This window comes from Chinchilla lanigera, unplaced genomic scaffold, assembly GCF_000276665.1.
Source record: "Chinchilla lanigera isolate Chin_1 unplaced genomic scaffold, ChiLan1.0 scaffold00053, whole genome shotgun sequence".
Classification (NCBI taxonomy): domain Eukaryota; kingdom Metazoa; phylum Chordata; class Mammalia; order Rodentia; family Chinchillidae; genus Chinchilla; species Chinchilla lanigera.
In genome coordinates this window covers 3,326,764-3,344,226 of record NW_004955454.1, presented here as the reverse complement: position 1 = coordinate 3,344,226, position 17,463 = coordinate 3,326,764, and the positions used below count along the sequence as shown (strand labels likewise).

Here is a 17,463-nt window from a genome sequence, read left to right as displayed (position 1 = left end):
ATGACTGCTTGTTCCTATCCATTGCCAAAGTTCAGGTTCCTGGTGTCAGAATAAAACCAAATACTGTCTTTTCTCTAAGGAAATTGGGGCCTTAGAAGGGGAGGTATGGCAACCTGCAAGGAATTTCAGAGTAATGGTATTACCTGAATCCTGCTGAGCATCCCTGACAGTTAGCAAAGTTTACACACATTGTCTCAATGTCTCATATTTTAGTGTTGATTCTCAATTCATTGGCTAATGTTTTCCAGGTACTATATATAAGGGCTGTCCCTGAACCACTGAGGAAGTACTGTCTAAGACAGTGGTGGTAAACCTATGGCACACGTGCTGCAGCAGGCACACAAAACCCTCTCTGTTAGCAGAAGAGCCAAGTCACCTCAGCAGCTGAGCATCAGATAACATTTGTTTTTTCTAATCTAAAACCTCAGTATTCAGGTTTAATTGCAGTATTGGCACTTTGCAATAAATAAGTGGGTTTTGGGTTACATTTTGGGTACTCAGTCTCTAAAAGGTTTGCTCTCACTGGTCTAGGAGTATTGAGTATACTCCTGTGAATCAAGGTCTCACCTTTCAAAGTCAAATACCAGTAAGTATTGTGACTCTAGATGGAAGGAAATGCAGTAAAAAAAAAAAAAAAAAAAAGCATTCTGCTGGATATGGTGGCCTGGGCCTGTAATCCTAGCACTTGGGAGGCTGAGGCAGGAGGATTGCCACAAATTTGAGGCCAGCCTGGGCTACATAGTGGGTTCAAGGACAGCTTGAACTACATAATGAGACCCTGTCTCAGAAAACAAAACAAAATGAAAGAATAAAGGAATGAAGGAGGAAAGAAAGAAAGAAAGACAAGAAAGCAAGTATCCTTCAGGTCCAGGATGAGTAAAATATTTGGTGTCCCCAGGGACCCCGGTGAGAAGGGTGTAGGCATTAGGTACCATGGGATATATTGGAATTACTGCTTCATGGACTTTACAGATCCTAAATAAATCAATGCTCACCATTAGATTTCTTTATCAGCAGAGTAGGACTCACTCAAGGGAACTTTCATGGTTTGATGACCCCCAGGCCCCAGGAACTTTTTTAGTAGAGGTTGTATACTTCTCAGGTTTAAGGGATACTGTTTACTCCAGGAATAGCCTATCTCAGTCTTGAGCTATTTCCTTATGAGCTGTACATTTACAGCTCAGTCCAAAGTGTTAGTATCCCAGACTGGGATTTCAGGGGTTTACTGAAGCCCCATCAGGGCTGCTGTAAGAAGACCTAACAGATAGATGCCTTGCTCTGGCAGTACATAAACCTGTATCTGTCCTTTTAGGGAGATAGAGGCACCTAATTTACCAACAAGGTCCCAGGTAGAGTTACAGGACATTTGGGTTGTACAAGGAGTGAGTAATGGCAATAGATCCTATCTCACAGCTAAGAGGGGACTAAAATTTCTTACCTTAGGCTATCTGTTCCTGTTACTATTCAGTTGGCATTGGAGAGAGGCCAACACATTGGGCCAGGGCAGAAGAGGCATTTTCCATGTTTAATAGAAGTTCTGTTTGCCTACCAGTTATATCAGCGATTACCTGATTATCTAAGACTCCACTGATATGATAGTGATGCCATCTGATCATAGGGGAACCTAGAGGATTCTCAGACCTCTTAGTCTAGTGTCAACCCTCTCAGGAGGGGCTGGGGATTTAGCTCAGCGGCACAGCACCTGCCTGGCAAGCACGAGGTCGTGAGTTCAATTCCCAGTACTGGAAAAAACAAACAAACAAAAAACCCTCCCAGGGGGCTGGGGATTTAGCTCAGCGGCAAAAGCGCCTGCCTGGCAAGCGCAAGGTCGTGAGTTCGGTTCCTGGTACTGGAGAAAAACAAAAACAAAAAAACCAAAAAAAAAAAAAAAAAAAAAACCCTCTCAGGACAGTCTGTGTGGCTCTGATTTTGGTGTGACTTGTTGCCAGGTTGGCCTATTCTGGTGCTTTTGGGGCAATCCTTCTTTCCAATATTCTCCCCAATAGTAGATGTAGCAGAAAAAATTGAGTCAATAGTAGCAGGAGCTCAGGAGAAGAAAGGAAATTTTATCAATGCTTAGCAGACCCCAGAGGAGTAATCTCCAAAGTCTGAGGTCCTGATTACAGAGAGCTTACCTTTTTTATAGAGTGATGAACAGAAGTTGCAAGAATGAGATAAGCTGCTGGCTGGCCACGGTACAATGGATATTTTGTGGTGAGCACACTGTATGTAGCAAAATTGTTTTTAGCACATTCACAGAAGTTTCAATTTGATGACAAATATAATTTAGCTGAGTTCAGTGGTAAAGAACATAATGACTGCTGCTTTATTTAACAAAATGGCTGCGGTTAGGTCAGGATTTCTGCTTCGTTCCCCACTCTTGATGCTCCTCAGGGACTTTGTGGGGCATCACCATTTGAGTGTCTCAGCCAGAGAGAGTGTACGGACAGAGGAAAAAAGCTAACAGAACTAACTCGGTACTGGAGTCGGGCATGGTGGCACACACCTGTAATCCCAGCACTTGGGAGGCTGAGGCAGGAAGATTGTTGCAAGTTCAAGGCCAGCCTGGGCTACAAAGTGAGCTCAAGGTTAGCCTAAACTGCATAGTGAGAACGTGTCTCAAAAAAACCAAAAAACAAACAAACAAACAAAAAAAACAAAAAACAACTAACTTGGTATTGGCTAATTAGGCCTCCACATGGGAGTATAAGGTAAGCATCAAATTTAAGAGTTATAGATTTGTCAGTGGTGGTAACATTCTGAGTTAGGTGTTTTGCTATTGTCTCTGGAAAGAACTGAGGGTAACCAATCCCAAGACTAACAATAAGCATAGCAATAAAAATATGCATTTTCTAGTTTTTCAGTCAGTAGATGTGACAGTCTAGAGTCCTACAGCAAATAGCAAATTTTAGAGTTTTAAGGAGTCCTAGGAAGAAGGAAAGGCAGCCAATAAAACACTCTTAAGGTCAGTGTCCTCAGGCTTTGGCCATGCATACACCTGTTGGCTTCTGCATGTGACAGGAGCAGGGCTTGGAGTTCTCTGGCTATGGAGGATGGTCCCTATGGGGTTGTGTGGATCAGGTGATGCCTCCAAATCCTTAATGATATCAGGATGGACTCTCTTGATGCAGATGTGATGTATCCAAGGCTGGATCTCTGCAACTGTAACAACTGTGGGATGGTTAGGATTATCATATATGATCCCCTCCATGTCACCTGGAGAGGTTCTTTTTTCAAGTCCTTAACCCAAACTGTCTCCAGGTGAGAATAGTGTAGAGGTGTCAGTAGGGATGGGGACCCTTTCTGAGGCTGTTTTATGTATGTAGGCTAACACTTTTCCTGGTTGTTGGAGCTGGCAAGTTAGGGTTGAATCACCTAGTTGTTTTAAGTCTCTCCTAAAGTTTTTAATCATAGGAGGTGGCTGCCAGTAAAATACTTCATAGGGGATGAATCTAGTGGGCCCATGTGAGCATCTAACACAAAGGGCCATAGGAAGAAGGTCAGTCCATGGGGCTTTGGTTTCATGACAGAAGTTGGTTAGGGTTGTCTTTAAAGTCCAGTTGATCCATTTTATCTTTTCAGAGCTCTGAGGCTGATATGCAGTATGTGAGTTGCATTTTATTTGGAGCAGTTTAGTGAGGTTTTGAATTATTTCTGCCACAAAGGCTTAGACATTATCACTTCCTATGTACAAAGGGAGTCCATATCTGGGAATAATTCTCAAAGGAGTGCTCAACTGACCTTGGGAGGATTTTTCTGTTCTAGTGAGGAAGGCTTCTACCCAACCAGAGAAAGTATAAGACTAGGACCAGAAGATAGCTGTATCCTTCACCTGGTTTGACTTCTGTGGCATCTATTTGTGTATTCTCAAAAGATGATACAGGCCTCTGAATTAGATTATTTTGAGCACAAGTTCAGCATCACTGCCAGGTGTGGTGGCGCATGCCTGTAATCCCAGCATTTGGGAGGCTGAAGCAGGAGGATCATTGAGAGTTCGAGACCAGCCTGGGCTACAAAGTGAACTCAAGGCCAGCCTGAACCGCATAGCGAGACCCTGTCTCAAAAAGATAAAAAAATTTTTTTTCCACTGGCAGACAGTGGAGCAGATGCTGGTCAGGTATGGGATGTAATAGTAGCAGCCTTGGAGCTCTTCCATAGCTGTTTTTCCTCCATGGGTTAGACTGTGCTGGTTTTTTTTTTTTTTTTTTTTAACACAGGCATAAGCCATCTTTTGTAGGATGACAGTTTGTCTATCTGGAAATGTCTACCAGGGGCTGGGTCCCTTAGCGGCTTGCTCTTGTTTTGCCAGTCATCTTTTTTCTTTGTGTATGCAAGGAATTGATTTTTTTATTCCCATCACAGTGTCAGGAGGACTGTCTATTAGAATTTCAAGGTTTGTTTCTTCCTCTTTGTTTCTAATGATTTTTTTCTTCTGCTGTGAGTAATCCTCTCTCTACATATATCATTCCATGAACATGAACTGTAGCAAGGCATATATAGAGACTGTGTAGATGTTGACCAAGTGAGGGTCTGTATGAAGGCCCATAGTTCAGTTCATTGTGCAGACTATCCTTTCGGGAGAGCTTCAGCTAAAATAACTTTGTCCAAGGTGATCACAGCATATCCAGTAAGACTCCATTCCTAACAAAGCTACTTCCATCCATAAACAGGGTGTACTCAGCATCTGTTGGGGGTCCATCTTTAAGTCTGGTCAGCTCAAGAACAGCTTATTAGTTGGTGCCAGGCAGTCATGGTCTGGAGGGCCCAGCTCAGTAGGCAGGTATGTGGCAGGATTGAGTGGTTTTACCACCACAAGAATCAGACAAAAATTTTTACATAGGAGTCCTTGGTACTGGGTGACCTAGCTATGGGAAAGCCAGCGATGTCCACAGTTACTCAAGAAGTCAAGTACAGTATGGCACTTGGACAGTTATCCAGGTGTCAGCTGCCAGCCCATCAGGTACTTCAGCAGCTTTTTAAGTCAGTGTATGTTAGCAGTACAGAATAATGAGGTTCATCTTGGCATATTGATAAATGCATATAATACATTTTGATAATTTTTATTTCTGTTATACCCTCTCCCTTTCCTGCCTCCTACACATGACCCCCTTTTCTGATTTCTAAAAGTCTACCTTCTAGCTTTCTGTCATCTCATTTATTCACTTATTTATAAATTGCTTATATGAGAGAAAACATGCAATATTCAACTTTTAAAGACTGGTTTATTTCACTTAACATAATGTCCCTAGTTCCATCCATTTTCCTGCAAATGACATGATTTTTTAAAAAAAAATTTGTTTGATTGATTGATTGATTGATTCCTTTTTTGAGACAGGGTTTCACTGTGCAGTTCAGGCTGGCCTTGAACTCACTTTGTAGCCCAGGTTAACCTCAAACTTGCAGTGGTTCTCCTGCTTCAGCCTCTTGAGAGCTAGGATTACAGGCATGTGCCATGATACCCAGCCTTAAACTTGTTTTATGAAATGACATGATTTCATTATTATTTATGGTGGAATAATACTTCATTGTGTATATACACCACATTTTCTTTATCCATTTATCTCTAGATGGGCATCTAGGCTGCTTTCATATTACAGCTACTGTGAATTGTACAGCTATAAATATGTATATATACTGTTGGTATTAACTGTAGTGACAGGTCCTGGGAACAAGGTGTCTGCAGATGAACAAAAGGAAAGTAGAAGAGACAAGAAAAACAAGAAAGCTAGAAGTTTGGGATCAGGGGGTTTACAGTCTCTTGGACTGCCACCCCGATCACTCATCTCAACTGCCTTTTATTAGAACCAAGAACGTAACTAAGACCAACAGGAGAAATTCATTAACCCTTTCCATTTCTGCCTCTCAGCTGATGGTAACCATCCTCGGGCGAGCCTCCCACACCCAGCACCATGTGCACTCAGTTCAGCTGGGGATCATAAGCCGACCATCAGTAACCCATCCATTAGCAATCACAGTCCTTTCCCCACAATATACAAATCATTATATTATTCTATCTTTAATCCTTTTGATGGTATACCAAAGAGTGGAATAGCTGGATCAAATTGCATAATTTGTTTTTTGAGGAATCTCTCCATAATGGTTGTACTAGTTTACATTCCCATCAACAGTGTAAGAGGGTTTCTTTTTCCCACATCCTTTCCAGCACCTGTTTTTTGACTTTTTGATAATGGTTGTTTTAATAAGGCTGAGATAGAATCTCAGGGTAGTTTTGATTTACATTTCATTAATCAGTAAAGATGTTTAACATTTTTTTCATGTACTTACTGGCCATTTGTACTACTTCTTTGAGAAATGGCTTTTCAATTCATTTTCCCACTCATTAGTTGGGCTTTTTAGTTTTTCTGGAGTTAAATTTTTTGAGTTTTTATGTATTTTAAATATTAATCTTATATCAAAAGAGTAGCTAGCAAAGATTTTGTCCTAGTCTATTGTTTGTCTTTTCACTCTGTTGTTTCCTTTGCTGTGCAGAAGATTTAAATTTGATGTGGCTCCACTTGTTGATTCTTGACATTATTGCCTGTGCTATGGAGGATGTCTTTGCCTATGTCTCTGGTTTCAAGTGTTTTCTCTATTTTTTGTTTGTTTTTTCTTTTCTTTTTCTCCTTTTTTTTTTTTGTTTTTTCAAGACAGTGTCTTACTATGCATGTCACACTGTCCTTGAACTCACTATGAATGTCAGGCTCAAATTGGCCTTCAATATACAGTGAGCCTCCTGCCTCAGCTTTCTGAGTGCTGGGGTTAAAGGTGTACACCACCATGCCCAGCTTCCCCTATGTCTTCTTCTAGCAGTTTCAAATCTTATATGTAGGTCTCAGTCCATATTGATTTGATCAATCTTCTGCAGGTAGATAGCCAGTTTTGCCAGTACCATTTGTTAAATAGGTTATCTTTTTCTTCTTCTGTTTTGGCCCCTTTGTTAAGAATCATATGGTTTCCAGGTGTGGTGGCACATGTCTATAATCCCAGCACTCGGGAGGCTGAGGCAGGAGGATCACCACGAGTTTGAGGCCAGCCAAGGCTACATAGTGAGATCAAGGCCATCCTGAATCACATAGAGAGGTCCTGTCTCAAAGAACAACAAATAAAATAAAATAAATCAGATGATTGTAGGTGTATGGGTTTCTGTGTTCTGTTCTATTCCATTGGTCTACATGTCTGTTTCTGTTCCAGTATCATGTTTTTGTTACTGTGGCTTTGTAGTATTGCAGTGGTAAATGGAAACATCAAAGTGGCACCCAGCGTTTGGAGGCAGATTTATTAATGTCAGCAGACCTAATTGGTATTCATTCCCAAGGTGTCAAGCTTAATCTCTGTATTCTAGGGCTTATATGGGGTTTGCAACAGGGAAGTATAGAAGCAGAGTATTTGGTGGTTATTCACTGGTTACATCATTTCCTTATTTTTTTTTTTTTGTTTTTTGTTTTTCTTCTGGTACCAGGAATCGAACTCACGACCTTGCGCTTGCCAGGCAGGCGCTTTGCCACTGAGCTAAATCCCCAGCCCCCATCTCCTTATTATTGATTGGCCTAAGGGATAATTATATCTTATAGGCAAGTTCAAACTCTGGGTAACTGAGAATTACAGGAAACACTTGGCTGAGGTAACTAACATATGGGTTCAAGATGGGGTCAGTTAGATAAGGGAAATATGCACTTGGTGTTAGAAAACATATCTGCTCAGGGGAGTAGCTAGTTGCGGGTTGGCAAAAGACCTCAGAAATAAAAACTTAACTTTCTGTTTTCCTCTTTATTAAAACTTGAAATGAAGTTGGAAATAACTTGAAATAAAAATTTTCCTACCATGTTGCTCTGTTATCTCAGGATTGCTTTGATTATTCTGGATTTTTTTTGTCTTTTTGAGACAGGGTTTCACTATGCAGTTAAGGCTGACCTTGAACACACTTTGTAGCCCAAGCTGGCCTCAAACTCACAGCGATCCTCCTGTCTCAGCCTCCCAAGTGCTGGAATTACAGGAGTGTGCCACCATGCCTGGCCTATTCAGGATCTTTTGTCCTTCCATCCATGTGAACTTTAGGATTTTTAAAAATTAAATAAATTTTAATAGAAAACAATAGCTGGGGATATAGCTCAGCAGTGCAAGCAAGGTCTCGAGTTCGATTCCTGGTACCAAAAAGCAGACAAAATAATAGAAAACAATATATAAAATATTTTTTTTCAGAAAACTGAAATATTTAATCTTTTTCCTACACACTACAGCCTGCTTTATCCTTGACAGTTTGATAATATATATGTGCTCTCAGAACTCCTTCAGGATGTGTTCACTGGAGGAGAGAGCTCTGACCAACAGTCACTCAGAAACCCAGTGTTTTCTGATATGATCTTGTGGCTTACTCCAAACTATTCTTTCTCATAATCCCCTGTGTGTGTGTGTGTGTGTGTGTGTGTGTGTGTGTGTGTGTGTTACTGAGGATTGAACCTAGTACCCCATGCATGCCAGGCAAACACCCTACAGGTAGGTGCACCTCAGGATAGGGACAGAGTTATTAATAAAGTACAGCTAAAAAGGAATCTTTGTTTCCCACCATCACTGCAAATACCCAGTGTTCTCAATTAACCCACAGACCCATTTCCAAAAACGAATCCTCTGTTGTGGTCAGTCTGCACCCAAGACTTCTCTCTTTCCCAGTGTACCATGCCACTCTGAATTCTGTGAAGAATTCTCTAAAAATATCTGAATTCCGTGAAGCACAAAATTCCAAGAATCACAACCAGTGCTAGGAGTCAAACCTGAAATAAAAGCAGATTTGTTTCCCTCTGCCAGTGCTGTGTCTCCTTTTAATAATAATAACAATAATAAAACATCTTCGTTATCTGTCATTCAGTGTTATGGCTTGTGTCTTAGATGTCCCCCCAAAGCCTCATGTGGTCATAGGTGGGGCTTTTTAAGAGATGGCTAGATCTAGAATGTGTGATAATGAGATTAAGGGTGTGTGATTACTAAATTAGCCCACTGATTGGTTTGACATAGTTTTGGTGTCAGTGCTACTTGCTCATGGCAAGTTGCCTAGACAACATAAAGAGACAGAAAGAAACTGCTATTGCCACTCATCGCTTATCACTTGTTTCTTGCTGCCTTCTGCCTGCCATGAACTGTTTTTCCTCTCTCATTCCCCTCTGCTATGCTATCCTGCCTTGAAACCTACCAACTATGGACTGAAACCTCTACAAACTGTGAGCCAAGTAAACCTTTCCTCCTTTAACTTTGGGTGTTGATTATTTTTGTTTTTGTTTTTTGAGACAAGGTCTTGCTACATTGTGCAGGCTGGCCTTGAACTTGCTTGTGTAGCCCAGGCTGGTTTTGAACTCATGGTGATCCTTCTGCCTCAACCCCGCAAGTGCTGGGATAAAAGTGTGCACCACCATGCCCAGCAAGTGTTGAGTATTTTGTCTCAGCAACAATAAAAGTAACTAAAACATTCAGAAAAAGGAAAGTCTTGCCAGGTTCATCTCTCCCTTCCCCAGTTATACCCTAGTTTCTCTTTCTGAGGGTGGCCCAACTGAGGTGCTCCAGGGATGCTGTGGAGCTTACTGAGTAATGACTCTCAGCAAACAAGCTGAGAGAAGTACAAGACACAGATGAGAAAGTGCTGACACTCAGGGTCCTGAGGATCCTCTGGGGACATGCCACTGATCCCAAGGCATCCCAGTCCTCATCTAGAGTCTGGGACCACTGAGCCATGCCCTTACCCTGCCCACGACTGGCAACACTAAGCCTGATGGGGGTGGGATACTCTTTTACAGTCTGTTAGGGATTTGTTCAGTATGTCCATACTGCAGCTAGAGGCCTCCCACCATGGCCCAACCCAATCCAACCAAGGTAAGAACTAATGTTCATGATTCTCCTGTGTGATTCCAGTTACCAGAAGCAGGTTTCAGGCCGTGAATTACATGCTTTGGATGCTGCTTATCTGTCCAATATAGATCCTATGAGATTGCTAGAGGAACCATCCAAGTTGTCCATGGAGACACAGGCCACCAGGCTGCTGTCTAGGTTGAAGGCAAGGTTGGTGATACTGTCCATATGGCCTTTCAGCTCTTTAAAAAGGGTCCTGAGGGGCTGGGGATTTAGCTCAGCAGCACAGTCCCTGCCTGGCAAGCGCAAGGTTGTGAGTTTGATTCCTGGTACCGGAGACCAAGTCCCACAGCTTCAACCTCTGGCCCTGTGAAGAGCCTCACCAAGTTTCCTGCTAGGTGATTCACAGCCAGTCTTGCTAGTCAACCCCATGTCTAAGTAGAGTTAGTCCACACTGGCCAGTTTTCCTGTGTATATACTCGTTGAGCATCTACAGTGGAAGGACAATAGCCTGGTGGTAGAGTTGAGACCTGCTGGCAAAGTACAGGCTGTACAGGCTGGTGCCCAGTTCCCACAATGGCAGATATGTCCTTGGTACAAAACAGTGCTGGTGGGCCGAGCATATAGCTCAGTGGCATAGCACCCACCAGGCAAATACGAGGTCCTGAGTTCGATTCCCAGTACCTACAAAAAAAAAGAATAGTGTTGGTAAGACTTTATAGATCCCAGTACCAGATGGAGATATCCTCAAAACAAGAAAGAAAACCTGAGTTCTCTTCGAGGATCTGTGTGCTCTGCATTGGTCCACAGTGTCCTGGAAGGATCTTTATGTCTGTGCCTGCTGGCCTCCTCCTCCTCTATTGCATCAGAGGCCAGGTGGATATGTGCTCTTTCCACATGGTCACACTTTGACTTCAACTTCTCGCACCACAGACTCCAGAGTTTTATGCAGGAAGTGCCAAATTCAGCAACAAGCAGCTTTCTATCAGGCTGATTTCTGCATTGTTTGGCAACTGCTCCATGCTGTAGAAGGTATAGAAGCAGAGAGTATTGAGGGAGGGGACCCACCCTTCACAGCTTTATGGTCTCCTACAAGACCTCCAGGGTGGTCTTGCTCTGCAGAATGGGACTGGGCACCTCTATGGGCTGCAGGTTGCTGCTCTCACTGTGGGAGGAGCTGCCACTGGCAGAGAGCTGGGAGTCTTTTCCCCCAGTTGGCTACACATCCAAGTAAATACAGTACATAAAATAAGGAGCTTGCACAATGCAGTATTTTCACTTTGTAGGTAGTAGACCAGGTAGTTGTAACTGTCTTCCTGGAGATGGGCCATATACTTGTTACCCAGGAATGCGTGAAGATTGAAGTTGGACAGAATGTCCTGGATGGTTTGGGTATTCTGCAGCTGCTTGAATGGCATCCTTCTGACTTGCGTTTTGCAGGAACATTCTGTAGAAGGAGCAGTAGAGACTTTCCACGGTGCCCTTTCAGTTGCTCTGGACCAGGCTGAGATGGATAGAGACAGACAAAAGAGGGGGTGGAGGTCAGGCATAACTTTATGGAAGTACCTGGAGTCAGAATTGCTGAGAAAATTCTGCAAGTTGTGCAAGCTGTACTTCACTTCGTTGGCATAAACAGATTATAACTGGATTGTAAGACTGGCTGCCATGTCCTCAGCAGTCTGCCAACAGCTGTAGACCTTGCTTGAGGGGCCCACTGGAGTCCAGGATGTCCTGGAAGTATTTGAGATAGTGGAACATTGCCATCTTAACTACCTGATGGAACATCCTAGGGCTTGGCTGTAGATGCTGACATCATGGCCAGGTCAGAATTGTTTTTTCTAGTTCTGTGAAGAATGTCATTGGTATTTTAATAGGGACCACACTGAATCTATGGATTGATTTTGGCAATATGGCCATTTTAGCAATATCAGTTCTGCTAATCCATGAATAAAGGATTTTTTCCATTTTCTAATATATTCAATTTCTTTCTTCACTGTTCTTATAATTTTCCTTATAGAGTTCTTTCACCCTCTTTATTAGATTGATTCCTAGATATTTGTATTTCTGGGGCTATTGTGAGTATAATTGTTTTCATGGTTTTTTTGTTGATGGGTTCATTATTGGTACAAAGGAAAGCTATTGATTTTTGTGTGCTAATTTTGTATCCTGCCACTTTGCTGAATCTTTTTAAAAATCATATCTAAGAGTATTTTGGTAGAGATTTTAGGGTTTTCTATTTAAAGATCATTTTGATTGCAAACAGGGGTAATTTTATTTCTTCTTTTTGTATTTGTATCTTGTTTTTTTTTTTCTTCCCTAATTGCCCTGGTTAAGTTTTAAGACCTACATTGAACAGGAGTAGTGAGTTGAGATTTTAGAGGAAAGTGTTTACTTTTTTTCTATTCAGTATGAGGTTGAGTATGGGTTAGATATATATGGTTTTTATCAATTTGAGGAATGATCCTTTTAGACCTATTTTCTTCAGGGTTTGTTTTTTTTTTATCATAAATGCTGTTAAATTTTGTCAAAGACTTTTTCTTTGTCTAGTGAGATGAACATGTGGTTTTAATCCTTCATTCTATTTGTGTGGTTGTCTTAATCACTGTTCTCTTCACTGAGACAGTACCTGACACCCAGAATATAAGGAAGGTGAGATTGGTTTTGACTTATAGTTTGTAGAGGTTTTAGTCCATAGATTGCTGGCTCCAAGGCAGGACAGAATTGCAGGAGACCAGATAATGAGGATCAAGGACTAATTGACTTTCTCTGCAAGCACAAAGGAGAAAAACAGCAAGGTGTTCTCCTTTGACAACATGCATGCTTGCTTGCACATTGCAAGTTCCAGAGAAGAGTCAACACTGCTGAGATCTGGTCGTTAACCTGAGGATATACTATAGGTAAGAGGAGGCAGACGAATCTTCTGCTGCCCTAATCGCTTCCTCCTGTGTCTAAGTAAATAACAGTGAGGTGCATCAAATGCTTCAGGGCTCTTTGTCCACTAGAGCCTCCTGGCCCCTCTTTTAAAATTATCTCTGTGTCTTTTCATCTCCATTCTCTGCTCTGTTTAGGCATCCATAGCAGGCTGGTTTCCTGCATGGAACTGCATACAGGCATGGCAGAGGTGGGCTACTCGTAGCATAACAGGCAGAAAGGAGACGAGAGTAAGGCAGGAGCAGAAAGGGAAAGATACCCTTCTAGGTCACATCTCCAGGGACCTGTCTCTTCTGAAAAGACCCTGCCTTATAACAGCATGTCAGTGCCCCCATAATCCAGTCACCTTCTAAACATGTAAGGTTTTGTGGACCATTTTAGAAGTGAACCATAACAGTGTTGTGTTACATTTATTCATTTACATATGGCAAGCCAGCGTGGTTATGCTGTATGATGTTTTCAAATGTTTTCTTTTTTTTTGTGAGGAGGATCTGACCTAGGGCCTTCTCACTAAACTATATCTCAAGCCCTTTTTGAAATATATCCCGGGCTGGGTATGGTGGCACACGCCTGTAATCCCAGCACTCGGGAGGCTGAGGCAGGAAGATCAATGCAAATGTGAGACCAGCCTGGGCTACAAAGTGAGCTCAAGGCCAGCCTGAACTGCATAGTGAGACTCTGTCTCAAAAAGACAAAGAAAAAAGTCCTGAGCCCTTTTGAATTTTTTATTTTGACATAGAGTCTTGCTAAGTTAGCCAGGCTGGGCTCAAACTTGTGATCTTTCTGCCTCAGCCTCTCAGAGTGTTGGGATGACAGATATGCACCACCATGTCTAGGAACAATCCTTTTTGGTTTTTTTTTTTTTTTTTGAGACAGGGTCTCACTATGCAGTTCAAACTGATCTTGAGCTCACTTTGTAGCCCAGGCTGGCCTCAAACTCACAATGATCCTCCTGCCTCAGCCTCCCGAGTGCTGGGGTTACAGGCGTGCGCCACCACGCCTGGCTTACGAACAATCCTTTTAAATAGAAGATTCATGAATGTTCACGAAACACATTAAAAATGCACAGTATTACTAATTATCAGGGAAATAAAAAAACAAAACCACAGTGAGAAACTACCACACACCTGTCAGGACAGATAGTATTCAAAGTCCACAAGTCTAAATGTTGGGGATGTGGAACACCTGGAGATCTTTAATACCTTTTTTTTTTTTGAGGCAGAGCCTCACTGTGTAGCCCAGGTGGCCTCAAGTTCACAGTGATCCTCCTGCCTCAGTCTCTCAAGTGCTGGAATTACAGGCATGTGTCACCATGCCTGACTCTTTGATGCTTTTTATGAGAATATTATGAAATGGTACAAGCACTCTGAATAAATAATCATGTACTTACTCAGAAAACTAAACATATAGAGCACCATTCTGACCCATAACTTCATTCCCATCCATATCCAAGGTAAATGAACACATATACACAGAAGACTTATTTCTGAAAGTTTATGGCAGCTCCATTTAAAATAGGCAAATTTGGGAAATAACACAAGTGTCCATCCATATAAAAGCTAAGAAATTGGCATTTATTTTACCGAATTATAAAATGGAACAAATTTGTGACAGTAAACAACAACATGAGTGACTCACAGAAACATCATGGTGAGTGAAAGAAGCCTTACTTAAAACAGATCACACTGTATGTCCCCACATCTCAGCTGTAGCTGCTGTAACAAAATGCTGTAGGTGAGGGGGCTTGGGATTTAGCTCAGTGACACAGCGCCTGCCTGGCAAGCGCAAGGTCATGAGTTCAATTTCTGGTACTGGAAAAAAACCAAACCAAACCAAACCAAACCAAACCAAACCAAACCAAACCAAACAAAAAAGTGCTATAGGTGGGTGTCTTAACCAAGAGAAATTTCATTTCTCACAATTCTGGAGTCTAGATGGCTGAGATTAAGGTGTTGGCAGGTTTGGTCTCTTTCCTCGGCTTGCATATGGATGCCTTCTTGCCATATCTTCACATCAACTTTCCTCTGTGTGATTCCATTTCTAAGGTCTTTGTGGTTCCAAGTTTTGTTTTCTTCTTTTTTTCTCCAAAGCATTTATTAATCCTCACAACAACCCTGTGAGGTAGGTCAACATGTCCTTTAGCGTAGAGAACTGAGGCAGGCAGAAGTCAAACAGACTTGCCCAAACCTGCTTGAAGCCACAGGGCAGCTGGTAAAGGATGGGAACCAAGTGCAGACACTAGCAGGGCTCCTGGTCCCATGTCCATCCACATGGCCATATTTTACCACTTAAGGTTACATTAAGGACAAAACATACAGATATCTCAGCCAATAACAGAAAAATCAACAGTTCAAACAGCATCAAAGGTTATGTTAGTTAAAGAGACAGGCATTAACAGCACATATGTGAACAAGAGAACATGCTGAGAAAGGCTGGAATCATCAGGGCAGTGGGGAGACACAGATCAGGAAATCTTTTTTTTTTGTACAGGGAATCAAACTCAGGACCTTGCACTTGCCAGGCAGGCGCTGTGCCACTGAATTATATCCCTGGCCCTAGACCAGGCAATCTTGAGAATGGTTTGGGAAAATGTAAACTAGAAACCTGTTCAGGTGGTAACCAACCCAAGTGCCTGTAGTTTCCAAATAGGAGAAAAATTAGAAAGAGATAGTGGAAAAGTTCAACCACTCAGTCTAATTTTATTTTATTTGGGTTTTTTTGAGACAGGGTCTTACTCTGTAGTTCAGGTTGGCCTTGAACTCACTCTGTAGCTCATACTGGCCTTGAACCTGTGGCAATCCTCGTACCTCAGCCTCTTGAGTGCTCGTATTATAGGTATGTACCACCATATCTGACCAATCAGTCTAAATTTAAACTGGGAATGATAATAATGTTCATTCACATTGGAAGGTCAGTAATATGTGTAGTTAAACTACTGGAAGTTTGTCAGTAATATTCTACTTGCATATCTGCTTTTTTTTTTTTTTTTTTTTTTTTGGTTTTCTGAGACAGGGTCTCACTATGTAGTTCAGGCTGGTGTTGAAATCACTATGTAACCTAGACTGGCCTTGAACTTGTGATGACCTTCCTGCCTTAACCTTCCTGACTGCTGGGATTATAGGTGTGTGCTACCATGCCCAGCTCAGTGTGCCATTTAAAAAGAAACAAGAAGAAAAATAATAACTGCACAGTAAAGCGTTAATATCAGAGTAGATTTATTATACCTAGTCCAAATTTTAGAATGATACAGTGACCTCAGAATTTAAAACTATCATCATGATCATTGGCTCTTTTACAATAATTGATTTGGTCTACAAGTTTGAGGCAAACATACGAACACATTTACTTTTCTTCAGAAATCATACTTACAAAGATTATAAAAAAGCCTGGCCAAAAACTTTTATGTTAATTAATTAAAAGTAAGTCTGATTCAATGCTTTAAAAAGAGAAATGAATGAATATTACAGACTGATCAGGCATGCAGTCTCCCAAACAAGTGGATGAAGAAGGCTTAGATAAAAGAGACAAGTGGTATGATTTTAGAGCTCCATGAGGATCAAACCCTCTAACAGAACTCACGATTCTCTGGGGTTGAGGCCAAAGAACTTCTCTGGGCAGCCCGTTTTATTTGGTTTTCAAACAAAGGAAAGGGATACTGAGGCAAACACGGAAAACTGAGCAGGACCTTGGGAGTCAGTACAAAGACTTTTCCAAGTAGTAAATTTTGCCAATTAGGAGAATTGTCTTATCTCCAGGTTGACAGCTATAGCAGGAGTGAAATGCCTGCAGCTGCAGTCTCTGTCTAGATAATTAGGGTCAGAGCCAGGCATCCTCAGCTGTGGCCTTGTCTTGCCCTTTGAGGCATCATGGCATCACAGGCCACTACAAGTCTCAGCTGGGACCGGTGATTCATAGAGGTTCACTTACTATGAATCCACTGCCCTCTCCCAAGCAAGGGGCATAGGCCTGGGACAGACTCACTAGTAAATATAGAAAGCCAATTGATTAATGTTAAATTTTGCTCAGATTCCTTTTTGAAATCCTGCTCAGAGCTGCTTCATAGTGGTTTTCATCAAATGAAAATACTTTTTAAAAACAAAATTTTAAAAATTCAAGAAAAGCCATCTTTACCTTGTTTGAATAAATGTATTTTTTTTAAAGAGGGAAAGGTTTATTGAGCTCACAGTTTATAGAGGTTTCAGTCCATAATCAGCTAGCTCCAAGGCAGAGTGGCACATGGCAGAGGGCAATAGTTCACTGCAGCAGAAGACAGCAAAAGCAAGCAGAGAGAGAGAGAGAGAGAGAAAGAGAGAGAGAGAGAGAGAGAGAATAAATGTATTTTGAAGAGGTTAATCTTCAGAAAATATTTAAAGGTAAATAAGATTGGCAGCTATAAGGAATACTATTTTAAAATAAACCAAGTTCTAGAAGTTAAGACACTGTCCAGACGCTGTCCAGTGAACATGGCTCAGTGTCACCACATAGACTTGCACTGCCTATGAGCAGTATTTCTCCGATGCTTCTCAGAGGAAGAGGAGTAGATGCCCTTTGTCAGTTTTATTTCCAGCAAGCACAAACGCTTAACATCTTAAGAAAATAAAAACAAGAGTCGGGTGTGGTCATGCACGCCTGTAATCCTAGCACTCGGGAGACTGAGGCAAGAGGATCGTTGCAAGTTCAAGACCAGCCTGGGCTACA

At 41.8% G+C, this 17,463-nt stretch overlaps 1 pseudogene; it reads right to left on the bottom strand.

Moving 5' to 3' along the window:
• Positions 1–10,278: 10,278 nt before the first annotated feature.
• LOC102025207 lies at positions 10,279–11,619 on the bottom strand (annotated as a pseudogene).
• Positions 11,620–17,463: the final 5,844 nt, after the last annotated feature.